Genomic DNA, 14,124 nt, shown 5'->3' with positions numbered 1-14,124 from the left:
ATGGTTCACCAAGAACCAGGTCAGATTCTGCAGTGAGATTCCTATTGCTGGAGAATCTTCAAAGGACTGGTAATTGGCACCAGGAAACTCAGTCATAAACACCTGCTGAGCTGAGGGAACAGCAGTGCTAGATCAGTCTGGACAAAGAGGACTTTTCTCAACCCTTCTACACTTTGTACCTCTGACCTCTCCATTCAGGGGCATCAAAAGTTCTGACTTGATTGAGGGAGGGAGCATCTAGAATCTGGATGAACACAAAGAAAAGCCTGTTGGGCCCCACTGCAGGCATCCTTGTGCTGTCTTTTGGAACTGATGGAGCAGAAAGTCCTGAATTCCCACAGGTATTGATGCTGGGTCTTACTCTGCCTTAAGTATTATTCCATCTAAATCTCAGCCAGTCCCCTGCATAATAAGATGAAGGAAGGAAGTTTTATCTGGAACACTCTGAAGGTCAAAGTGTTATCTTTGCAATGTAGTCAAGGAGATAAGAACAAGTCTACAGAGTGAGTTCCAAGACAGCCAAGGCTACACAGAGAAACCCTGTCTGGTGGTGGTGGGGGGAGGAGAACAAGCATCATTGGCAAGATACAGAGACTCAGTGATGAGAAAGAAAAAAGGTGTTTTTGTGGAGCTTTATGAGACTCGCATTTCAGGCTTATAGTGGCATCTGTGTGTATGTGTGTGTGTGTAGGTTCAAGGACAGCTATGAGTGTCAGTGCTTGCTTCCCACCTTGTTTGAGATACTCTCCTGTTTTTTTTTTTTTTTTTTTTTGCTGCTTCCTACCTTGTGCTGGCTGGTCCCAAGCTTCTAGGATTTCTCTTGTTTCTATCTAGCATCCTGCTGTAGGAACACTGCACTGAGATTACAGATGTTGACTACTGTGCCTAGCTTCATCTGTGTGCAAACTTAGATCCTCATGCACGTTGTCTACCAAGCAAATTATTTTTCATTTGATTCCTTTATTCTCACAAAGAAGGAAAGCTATCGTTGGATATTTAATGTATTTTCTGATTTCTTTTTGTCTTAAATATTGTGTGGTAACAACTAAAATGTAGTAAGATCCAAACTTAAATTTTTAAATATTATAATACTTTGTGTTAAGAAGGTCTTATTTGAAGCTTTGTTATCTTACTCGTGTGTGTGTGTGTGTGTGTGTGTGTGTGTTTGAATATATGTTGACATATATTTGTGGTCCTGTGAATGTAAGAAGTCGGCATTGAGTATCTCCTCTGAGTTTTGTCTACCTTATAGATTGAGAGAGGATCTTACTTTAAGTGAAAGCTTGATGCTTCACCTAGAGTTAGCCAGTTTGTTCTGTGCAACCCTGGGCATGAGTGATGAGATCATGGGCTGGCCACCATGCCCACCCAGAGTTTATGTGAACACTGGGGGTCCAAACTCCTCAGATATACTCGGCCAGTGCTTTACCCACTCACCTATTTTCACATTTTTAGTTTTGATCATCAACAACATAAACATTAATAAAACCAACCCATTTCTTTGTACCACTAATCATGAGTAATTGAAAAGCTTGTTATTTACACACAAAGTGGGTGCTTTATGTGGAAGAGATTTATGGCTACCGCATTACCTCTTAATTCTCTCTTGCTTATGGGGATATATTTACAAGTCTGCATTTGTATACATACACGTGTATATATATATACATATATATATATATGTATATATATATATATACACACACACATATATACACACACACATACATACATATGTGGGTGCATGTGTGTGTGTGTGATGACAAGGAGAGAAAACTACATCAACGGGGATAGATAATGAGTTAATGGGTAAACTTTCAGAAATTAATATAGCACCTTTCTTACGTGTTATGGCTGAGCAAATTAAGTCGAAACATAGCATGAACTCCTGAGGAGGAAGATGGCTGGGAAGAGTTTAAATTCGTTAATATGCTTCATTAGACTGTAAACTTCACTAGGGGTGGAAGTATTGGAGCCATTAACTTGTCTTAGGGTGCTTTGAACCTGCTTGGCATGGTGCACATCTTAGCAGACACCTGACAAAGAGGGGAAAAACCTTTTTATTGGTTTTTGTCTCAGATAATAGGTTTTCTTAATCTACAAACTATTTTTATTTGTAAGTTTATGTACATAATTCTTTTATTGTGAGAGTGAACTGTTAGGATCTGGAAAAACTTGTAGGCATTGTAAATGAGGTAAAAATCTTCTGCCCCAGGCATTGTTTGAGGGAGTTAATTCCTACAGATAGTGTATATAGGATCACTGATATTAATAAAGGCCTGTGACTTCAGTTTAAATAAAAGATGATAGTAAGTGCTTCAGGAAAATGTGGGACAGAAAAGCATGTCAGCTAGGTTTGTTTACCCATCTATAAATTTATTCTCAGATATTTGGCATGGATCTTCACTGTGTATTTTAGATATAAAATGCTGATGTTATTTATGTTGGACTTATGTTGGTTTATTCTTTCTTGACAATTCAGATCAGTTTTTCACACCTGGAAGTAACAGTATTCTGCTTGTCATTACTAATTGGCTTTTCATTTCAAAACAAAGTTTGATAGTTTGTTCTTATCCATGTAATGAAGTACTACTCCTTGGAAATGATGATAAACCACTCAGTACCAAGTATCCATAATCCCAAGAAAACAGGGTGAGATATCTAAATTTTGAAGATATTTCTCATGGTAACAGTGAGAAGTATAAACAATCTGTTAAAACAATGTAACATATGAAGTTCTTTAAGAGGCATTGCTATTTAGTAGATATAGAAACTATGCATTTCCCAAGATGAAATGTGTGACGAGTCCACTACTTCATGACCACAGTAGGTCAAGACTAAGCTTTTAAAACACACATGCAAGAGGAAATTAAGTCTGCCAGCTAGACATGCGTTCTGGCTGCTAGTAACACGTAGGCTCCCTAGTGACAACGGAATAAAAGAGTGCTCCTCTGGTGTTTGTTAATATGTGATGATTATGGAGATAGGCAGCATTTGGGGCTGCTTCAGTGGCTCAGTGTTGTCTTGGTCAGCATCACTGTCTATTCCATCATGTTGCAGTACTGCTGCTCCAGCTCCAGCTATCACATCAGAGAGCAGTCATAAACACGATGAGCTACATTTGCCCTTTTATCACGAATGTGTGTTTTTTTTTTCTCATAACCAAACACCGTGGAAGGAATGTTTATCTCACTGGCCACTTGCCCCCAAATGCAAATTAGGTTGGATATACTGTAATTAGCTTACTAGCTTCCTTAGTGTAAAGCCTTAAAATAGAAGGTAAATGAGATTGGTCTGGGGCTAGCTAGCCAGTAATGTCTGACTAGGGAAATAATCCCAACACTTCTCTCTTCTTATATCTTTAATATACAGGAGACAGTTTTCTGGGTTATAAATAAAGTTTTGATATCTGAAGCAGGAGTTCACCCTGGAAGTTTGGTTTTGGGGGATGTACTCAGTAATAGTTCCTGAGCACATCGTCTATGCCAGTCAATGTGCTATATCCTGGGTGAGCATGACAGATAGGTGTACTAATGGTGTTCCTGTGATTGTGGAGCATCAAGCCAGAGAATGCTCTGTAAATGTAAGATCTTGCTTTTAGGAATTATTTAACCATAGTCTTTAGACGATGATTAATATAACATACTGGTTTTTTATTTTTAAGCACTTTGGAAATACTCTTTTTTTTTATTTGAAAAAGCTATCAAAATACCTCAATACCCACCTTCTAACCTTATTGAAGTTTACCTGTGTTTAATATATATATTGGTTTTTAAGGCAGGGCTTCTCTGTATAGCCCTGTCTGTCCTGGAACTCACTCTGTAGACAAGGCTGACTTTGAACTCAGAAATCTACCTGCCTCTGCCTCCCAAGTGCTGGGATTAAAGGCATGTGCCACCATTACCCAGCAAAATATGCATATACAATTTTATTCTTGTTAATTAATGAATATTGTTTTATTATCTGGGAAATTTACTGTATCTTTTGGGGGGAATTTTATCACCAGGAAAAGTATTTAAAGCCCTTAATAATAAATAGTACTTATTCCTAGTCCAGTGCAAGGGCTTCTTAGTAAAGATCATGGCTGGAAACAGCACAGGAGTGAAAAATGGGGCACACTATGCTCTCTGTCATTTCTAAGCCAGAATTTAATAAAATGAATTTAACATTTCAGGGAAGTGGTTTTCTTTCTCAGGCAAAAGCAAAACATATTTGGTTTGAATTATGTTAGCAATTGAAAAGAAAAACATTAATTAGGTAATTGCTTCTGTTCTCTGTGAACCAGAGAACAGAGCACCACTACTCTGTTGGTAGTGGAGTCAGTGACCCAGGGCATGACACTGCAGTTAGATGCAGTGCCAGATTAGCAGTAACCTGTGACAACTCTGTTACTTCCCCAGAATTAACATGCAGGCTGCTAAAATCCAATTGTCTCACACCAAAAGAGAAGACATGCACTAAATGTTTATTTCTGTTATGTGGCAGTCGCAGATCTTTTCTTTGCTGATTCATTAGTTCTCTTAAGACACAATTATTATTGTAAAAATGCTGTCTACTTGTGCTGATTCATTAGTTCTCTTAAGACACAATTATTATTGTAAAAATGCTGTCTACTTGTGCTCCTCTTTGTTAGAATGATTAAACAGCTATGTGACAGTCGTACTGCACCTTTCTGCCTTCAGTTTGCAAGGGTAGGGAGAAGAGCAAGTTGTTTTCTACAGCTGTTTATTTTGCCCCTGAAGTTCCTCGTCCAGTGTTTAGTGATCACACAGATATCTAAGAATGCTGAGTAAGATCACCCAGTGGCTCACAGAGAAGCCGGCCAGCTCACTGCTCCTCAAACTCTTTCCTACATAGATCCCATGACAGACAATTCCAGCTGTGACCTTGGCAAACCTGTCATCAGTCACTTCAGAAGTGGATATTGGAATAAAAGCTGAGAAAAACTTAGTTCTAGGAGCACCCTGCTATTTCTGTCACTTTTGTGGATGGTAAAACATCAGGCAAGGGAAACCATTCAATGGCCTTATCATTTTTTAATGACTTTATTAGATAACTGGAGAAAACTGGTTATTTCTTCCATTATTTTTCCAGTTACAGAAATAGCTGGAGCAAATATGTGGAGTCCATGAAGTCTTTCTCAGTGTCCCCTCCCTGTACACTGTAAATATATTTCTCTGAATAGCAACTTTTAGATTTAAAAATGTTTTTTTCTTCTAGATTTTACCTTATTTTTTGAATTAAAAATTATAAATTTAAAATTACAAATTTTAAATACAATTTACTAGTTTAAGATTGTGGAGGCAATACACAGTAAAACCAGTCCTTCACTCCCATGACATAATGTTTACTCAGCTTGTGTTCTAGTATCCTCTTCTGCCATTTATTTTTGCCTGGTCACTGAATATAGGATGTATTGAATCTCATTGCAGACTATTCTGTTCTAATGTCTATTTTACTTTTAGTTGTTTTTTTATAGATGACCCCCTGTTCCTGTCATAATTCTGATGAGTGTATCTTGTTCCCAAACCTTAATATTTAGTAGTGTTGTCAGGTAAAAGTGTTATCAAATAAGCCTATCACGAATAAGGGTGTACTCAGGTAACAGATGCCTCTCCAAGGCATTTTTAACTTTAAGGAGTAATCATTACTGCAAGTTCCAGCTGCGTTGAAAGCCAATAGAATTGTGAACCCATGAGTATAATGACTGATAGACTTAAAGGTGATATATGTCTCCTTTGCACAGCTTTAAATATTTGATTAATAGTCATAATTTTCTTCTCATCCCATGATCCAATCAATGGAGTGATAGATCCTAAGGCAATGTTAGAAAACTTCCATTGGATGAGTGATTGACAACCAACTTTTTTTTTTTAAATATTTTTCCCACATTTTTTATTAGATGTTTTCTTCATTTACATTTCAAATACTATCCCAAAAGTCCCCTATACCTTCCCCCGCCCTACTTCCCTACTGACTCACTCCTACTTCTTGGCCCTGGCATTCCCCTGTACTGGGGCATATAAAGTTTGCTAGACCAAAGGGCCTCTTTTCCCAGTGATGGCTGACTAGGCCATCTTCTGCTACATATGCAGCTAGAGACACGAACTCTGGGGGTACTGGTTAGTTCATATTGCTGTTCCACCTATAGGGTTGCAGACCCCTTCAGCTCTTGGATACTTTCTCTAGCTTCTCCATTGGGGGCCCTGTGTTCCATCCAATAGATGACTGTGAGCATCCACTTCTGTATTTGCCAGGCACTGGCAAAACCTCACAGGAGACAGCTGTATCAGGGTCCCTTCAGCAAAATCTTGCTGGCATATGCAATAGTGTCTGTGCTTGGTGGCTGATTATGGGATGGACTCCTGGGTGGGACAGTCTCTGGATGGTCTATCCTTTCCTCTTAGCTCCAAACTTGGTCTCTGCAACTCCTTCCATGGATATTTTATTCCCTATTCTAGGGAGGAATGAAGTATCCACGCGTTGGTCTTTCTTGATTTTCTTGTGTTTTGAAAATTGTATCTTGGGAATTCTAGGTTTCTGGGCTAATATCCACTTATCAGTGAGTGCATATCAAGTGACTTCTTTTGTGATCTGGTTCCCTCACTCTGGATGATATCCTCCAGATACATCCATTTGCCCAAGAATTTCATAAATTCATTGTTTTTAATGGCTGAGTAGCACTCCATTGTGTAAATGTACCACATTTTCTGTATCCATTCTTCTGTTGAAGGACATCTAGGTTCTTTCCAGCTTCTGGCTATTATAAATAGGTCTGCCATGAACATAGTGGAGCATGTGTCATTATTACCAGTTGGAACATCTTCTGGGTATATGCCCAGGAGAGGTATTGCGGGATCCTCCGGTAGTACTATATCCAGTTTTCTGAGGAACCGCCAGACTGATTTCCAGAGTTGTTGTACAAGCTTGCAATCCCAGCAACAATGGAGGAGTGTTCCTCTTTCTCCACATCCTAGCAAGCATCTGCTGTCCCCTGAATTTTTGATCCTAGACATTCTGACTGGTGTGAGGTGGAATCTCAGGGTTGTTTTGATTTGCATTTCCCTGTTTGACAACCAACTTCTTGATTAGATCAACACAAGGGTGATAGAGACGTAAGTTTGAAGTGTAAAATTTGGAGTGAGATTATCTATGTATTAGAGATGATAGTTACTATGTACATAGGTCAGAAATGACAAAATTTTGGACAGGAAACGATTTCCAAATTCCTTTGCTAAATCAACAACTCTACTTCATGTAAACTGCTCTGTTATTCTGTGACCCAGCCCAATGGATCAGCTACTATCTTGAATCTTGTTCATGTGTAAAGGGAACCAAGGCCCAGTATTGCCACTTAAATGCTGTGTGCAAGAAAAGATATGCATAGATTCTGTGCACAATTTAATGGTGGAATGAATACCAGCACCCACAGGGGGCTAGAGATGCAATTCTGTCCTATGCCTAGAAGGCAGAAAGATCCAGAAATAACTTCAATAAACCTTTGACAGCCACAGTGGCAAAAGACTATTTTGTCGTGTGTGGGAGCTGTTTTTGTGCTTTCTTCTGTGATTAAAAAAAAAGTGTTTCTATTTTTGAGCAAGTCCTATGGGTCATGTACTTTATTACTGATTTATATACATTGTCTTATTAATTCATATGGAAAGACCCTTGGAGTATGGTATTATTATTTTTATATAACGGTGAAGAGACAGAATACGTAAGGTTAAGTGGTTTGCCCATACAAAGGTGTGACCATGATTAGCACTTGGATCTGTCTGACTTGAGATGATGTCTTTAAGAGTGACATTGCATTGCATTTATATAGTGCCTCTGTGTTTTTCAGGATCCATTATTTGCTTCTGAAGGTCATTTTCCCTGTATACCCGAATGTCCTTTTCTCCATGACGCTGTGAATGTGTGACTTTCCATACAAAGTGGTAAAGGAGCAAACTGGTTGTGCTACTGAGTCTCAACTAAAATAACCAAGCTCATGGAAAATTGCCATCTATCGTTCCAGTAACTAGTGAAAGCTGATTAAACTTATGAGGTCACACAGAGAATTATGTTCTTAGTGTAAGGCCAAGTTCTAGATTCTGTTTCCACTGATTATATTAAAGACTTGTTCAGTGTTTTAAAATTGGTGGTAACTCCAAACTAATTACCAAATTTAATCCTTCTTTTAAAGTTAAAATTTCCATTTTGTAAAATAGTTTCTTATTTTTAATTAAGTATTGCTACATTTTTTTATAATTTTCTCATGGAACCTTCCTTTTATGAAGTACAGATATTTTCATTCATATTAAATATTTTAAAGATAATTTTTATATCTTTGTGTTTTTTAAAAAAATGAAACTCAACATTGATTTTTGGTTGCATGGGAGAATCATTTGTTTTCTTGTTTTGCATCTAAACCATCAAGACTTTAAGTAGGAGCTTACCTGACTTCCCCTGACTATTACAAAGGATGTGGAGTCAAACCTCACACGACTAGCATAACCCAGAATGAACAGGCTATGATCCACTTGCTTTCTTCTTTGCTTCATATTTCTTCTCTCTGACTAAATATGTATTTGTGATTTCTTAAATTCCCCATTTAACTGACAAGTAAGGTTCACTTGTTTCCTAGAGGTACAAGAAATAACACAACACACCTTTCACACTGTGTTTTTTATTAGATGGAGCATGGTACTCTGTTTTGTTCTGTGATTAACATACAGAGCTGTTATGCCTACAACAACAACAACATACACTTGGCCTGACTTTGGGGCTATTCTATCTACAAGTTCAATCCATAAAGCCAGCCAACTTCCTCAGTAATAATGATGCCACCCCTAGTCTGACTCATTTGATGAATCCCTAATTGGTTTGAACATCAACGTGGGATAACAATAATCCCCTAGTGTGACGATCTTTAGATCATTGGACTACCACCTTGACAAGTGTGCAGTTGAAACGGAAGAAGAGGGGCATGGATCTCAGGACACTTTGTTGAAGAAAAACCCTATAGACACAAAAGTGTGTCTTTGAATTGGATTTTACCACACAGGAGTAAAGGTGGGAGTCATGCTTCTCTTTTGTGCCTTTGGTAGGTGGTAACTTTTTATAGCATGCCATATGGGTACTTCATTTTTTTTCAATTTTAGTGTTTTTTTTCCCCTCATACATCCTAGGTAGGTGGCATTGGGCCTCAAGCTTTTGTAAATTGGCCAGGTGGGATTTTGACTTTGATGGGTCACTGGAGCATATTAACAATATCCTAAGAAAGTGACAGTATATTCTGGCAAGGTTGCAAGCACCCGTGCCTTAGACAAACTCTAGTTGTATAGGTCACCTCATCGTCATTCCTGGATATAGTTGCTGTTGGGTGAGACAATGAGAAAAAGACCTTGACAGTTCCTTGGTACAGGCTGATCTGCTATTTTATGGAAAGCTGCTTAGATTAGTCCTTTTAGAGAATGGAAGGAATAGTGGTGTTTGCAGATTTTAAGTGAGAAGGCAATGGGGTGTCACACATTCTAGAGAACACTGGTGAGGCTCTGGCTTTTCACCGCATCAGGCCTGTGTGGGCAATGCCAGGCCAGTTGTACCACATTCTGTTAGTTTTTATTGCTTTGTCACCTGATTTTAAGATCAGGGGAGTGATTTATGAAGCAGTGCACTTTGATGATCTCAAGTTGGTTTGAAATTTGTTGCGATTGCCCTTTACCTACTAATTCTGATTCTAGGCACCCAAATTATGAGTGGCCCAGTGTTGTATGATAAGATTTTATGGATGAGGAGTGAAAATATATACAGGCCCTTTTGATGATCAGTACAATCTATCTTCTTGGAATGAGATGAAAAGATACAGATCACAGTTAAATTGTTGCTGACAACAATTTAGAAGGTCTGGCTTAGTTGCTAGAATGGCATAAAGGATGACTGAGATGCGGAGAAGTCTGACAGGCACAACAGTGGATATCAGAGCAGTACTGAGAAACTGCTGAGCAGATCCAGGCTCTGAGCAACTATGGAGAACATTTGTTTTCAAAGTTGTATAAAGGCAATCCCTGACAATAAAATTTGACTAAGTAGACCTGGAAGATTGGGGTGATGCTGTCTAGAATATATTTTTACAATAAGCAACTCTCTCCTGCTCATTTAGCAATCTTTATTTTGGTTTTAACTGATCATAGTAATTTAATTTAAATGGCTGGAGACAACTTGATTTCTAGTGTTTAAAAGCAAACCTCCTTCTACTTTTCTTTTAAGTTGTTTGTAACAATTATATTTTGTTCTGTTTTTCCTCTACCTTATTCCAAGAAGAATGATAGCCTGTTTATCTTGTTAGCATTTGGCTATTAACAAGTGAGCACATTTAAAACAAGGAAACTATGAAGAAGAGTGCAAAAATTAAAATTAGCAGTAGGTAAGGTTCCTAATGACAGTTACTAAATGGTAGAATGTGCATATATATATATATATATATATATGCATATATATATTCTTGAGAAATTAATTATACTTGTATTCTTAATGAAGACACAATAAAGTAAGACAGAATATATATTTCTTTTAAGATAGGTCTTCCGTAGATTGGGATTATATAGTAAATAAAGATGGACAATAGATATTGGAAAGACCTTGACTCATTAACCATGTGCCTTTTATAGTGAAGGCTCCAAAACATAAAAATCTGTGGTATAATACATAAACAAGCTTCGCAGTTAGAAAAACACAGAGAAAACAAGCATAAATCAGTAAATAGTATGAGCCCTTGCATTAAGGAGAGAGAAAGAAGACAAAGTAAATAAAATAAAATGAAACAGTTCCTAGCATTCCTTAAAATAGTCAAGGTTGCCCAATCCAATAAAAAGCTGAGCAGTTCTCACATCCAGGTGCTAAGATGCATGGCTTCTAGATGTGAATGTACTATCTTGACTTGGAGAAAAAACAGTATGCAAGCAAAAAGCAACAGACAACTGAACAAACCTCACTGTATTAATTATAGACAGTGTATTAATTTTGTCTAATTGATTGTGAAAACTGTCAGTGATGTTAGCTGCAGACAACAGGGGAGGCCCAGTGGGTGCCTTGAGAATGGAAAAAGAAAGCATCTGCACTGGCTGAGTTTATTACAACTTGATGATCACCACAAGAACAAGTACGTCCTAAATGAACCTGAGGATGGGATGTCTTAATCGCGTGACTTTTCTTCCCCGATAAAAGCATTTGGTGTTACTACCATGGTGGAAGAATTGAACTTAATGCACATTTCAGATTCTGGGCATGGCTTGAATTCTAACTTGCATTTGGTAAGGACGACACCAATATTATCTATGCCTTCTCTCCTCATGTATTCTCTTCAGATCCTGCTATGATATTTGGCATTATTAAGCACTGAGTTTAGAACTATAATTTTGCTTGTGATAAATACCAGTAATGATTTTTGGGGGAGTTCATGTCATATTAACTCTTTAGTTTCTAAAAAAGATAACTCGTGAGAGACTCAGTGATAAAATATTAAGTTTTGAGTCAACAGAAGAATCACCAAGACAAGCTGCTGAAGGCAGTCACTCCCTAGCATGCAGAATCTACTCTGCTACCACTGAGAACATATTTGTATTTCCAGTTTGTAGTTAGAGAATCCTGTTATTTAACCATAAATGGACTTTCTGATAAGAAATATTGAACATGGTTGGCTGGATATCAATTTGGCTAGAGAGCAGAAAAGTGTATTTTCTTCAAAAACATTTTGTCAAGACACATTTAATATCTAAAATCTATTATCTTCCATTATTGTACAGAACAATATATGATGAGACTAGGTGGCTTCTTTGAATCCATGGTAAAAATCAATTTTGAAAGTGTAACTGAAGTTTCATAAAGAGCCTCAGTCATTCCATCATTTGATTGACTCTTCCTTTTTCCCATTCATTGAGCTATGCATCCCTCCTCTGCCTTACACTTCCCAAACAAATGAAAATCTTACTTCAGGCTTTGATTGACAGTGTGCAGGCAATAAATATTTGAATGATTGAGCAAACAAATGAGCTCTGTGATAAAAATGCCAGTCATCTTGTGCATTTATAAAAATATGTAAGTATAATATATAAGGTTGATCATGCCCTTTCACATTTACTTGGTGAATGTCTAATATCCTGTAAAATGTGCAGATGATATTTGAAAGATATGTGGAATATTAGGATGATTGACAGCATTTTATTTCTTAAACAAGGAAACTTCTCACCACACAGAACTATAAGAAACCATGTTTCTCATTTCTTTGCTCACAGTTTGAATTTTCTTTTTAATTTTGTGATGTATGTGAAGTACTAAATTGAAGCGAGAGGCTTTTGGGCTGGTAGTAATTTACCTTCCTTAGAGTGCTTAGTGGTGGCATAATTGATTTTGTTGCCATTGATTAAAAGTCACATTAAGTTTAAAACTGTCATCTGAGCCCAGAGATAACATTTTCATAATGACTTTTAATAAACATGGAAGAAGTGATTTCATTGCATTCATAAATTTGATGAATGACATTTTTCCAGGACCAAAATAAATGAGCTGTTCATTTGCACGTGTGATTACTCTCTTACAGGCACATTCTGTAGTACAAGTTTTTGGAGGGGAGGGTAAGAAATAAATAAACCAGATATAGGTTTGGAAAAACTCTAAAATTGATACTATTAGAAGTTTTAGAAAGCTAGTCACTTTTTCATGGATAGCAAAGAAAAGATAGGGAACATTTTTATTCACTCCAACTTACTTTGCCTGAAAATTTTATCTACAGAAATGTTTTCACAAGGCATTGCTACCTTCAGTGTCATGTCAGAATTTAGCCACTTTGATCACCACAATTGGTCTCCCCATTTCTGCTTCCACCCACATTAAGGTAATGTCAATCAAATTGCCCCTTAGATCACATCATGTCATTTTACTTTGCTCAGATCTTTGAATATTTCTTCTTTTGTTGACGTTAAACCCAGAATCTTAATTGGCCAATGTGATTGCAAGGCACATACAACCTGTTTTTACCTTTTCAGTCACTACTCTTCACATTATTTCAAAATACTGCCCTCTCACAATGCATTTGATCTGTCTCAACCCCTCAGGCAGGCTCAATCTCAGGGGTTTGCATTTGTATTGATATTCCATTTACCTTGGGTATTTTTCTCAGGTTTCTTATATGTCTGGGTCTATATGTTCTCTCTAAAATTCCTGAACATACTTTCTATGTATGTGTTGTAATATCTACCCTCTTTCTTATTTTTGAACATACAGTGTTTCTAGATATGCATAAATACACATAGAATTTATTTACTTCTCTGTTGATTGTTTTGCTTTCCACAGAAATTGTGCCCAGGAGAGAGAGAGAGAGTTCATTGCATACTGCCATATCCAAGAATGAAGAATAGCAATTGATACGTAGTACATATTTGATGTTTATTGAATAAGTGAAGATGTTTGTTACACACTTTTGACTCTATGCCCAAGCATAGATGCAAAAGGATTTAACTCATAAATTAAATACTTAGTTAAGATTTTTTTATATTAGTTTAAACTTTTAAAAGAACTCCCTGCTTCTGAGCAAGTTAGGATGCACAGGAATCAATAAATCCTGTGCAAGCTTCTTAAGAGTAGAATTCTTGTTTTTAGTCAATGAGCTTCAGAAAATGTGTGTAGATTTTGGAGAACTAAAAGCAAGAAACAGCAGATTCCCCAAGGGAAAATATTGAGGTCATTATCTCATGCTTCTTGGAGAAATTTCAAATCCATCTCTTCGTAAGATTTATATTTTCAACTCATCGTGAAACAGATGGACAAGCAAAGGTAAGAAAAATAGCTTGAAAAAGTTATTTATTATATGTGTGAGTGTATGTGCCATATGTGTATACTTTATGCCTGTGGATCCATAAGAGAGTATTAGTTCCTCTAGAACTGAAGTTATAGAGAGCTGTAAGCCACTATGTGGGTTATGGGAAGCTGACCCTGGTTGTGTGCAAGAGAAACAAATTCTCCTAACCTCTGAGCCATCTCTTCAGCCACAAGAATAATTTTTCTTTAAAACTCAGGTATCCCATAGGATTATGTACTTGACACATTAAATTTTCATAGATATTCATTGAATAAAAATTGACGCTA

The sequence above is a fragment of the Mus caroli genome, unplaced genomic scaffold, assembly GCF_978045245.1.
Source record: "Mus caroli unplaced genomic scaffold, Mus_caroli_1 scaffold_4, whole genome shotgun sequence".
NCBI classification, from domain to species: Eukaryota; Metazoa; Chordata; class Mammalia; order Rodentia; family Muridae; genus Mus; species Mus caroli.
This window is presented reverse-complemented; position numbering follows the sequence as displayed.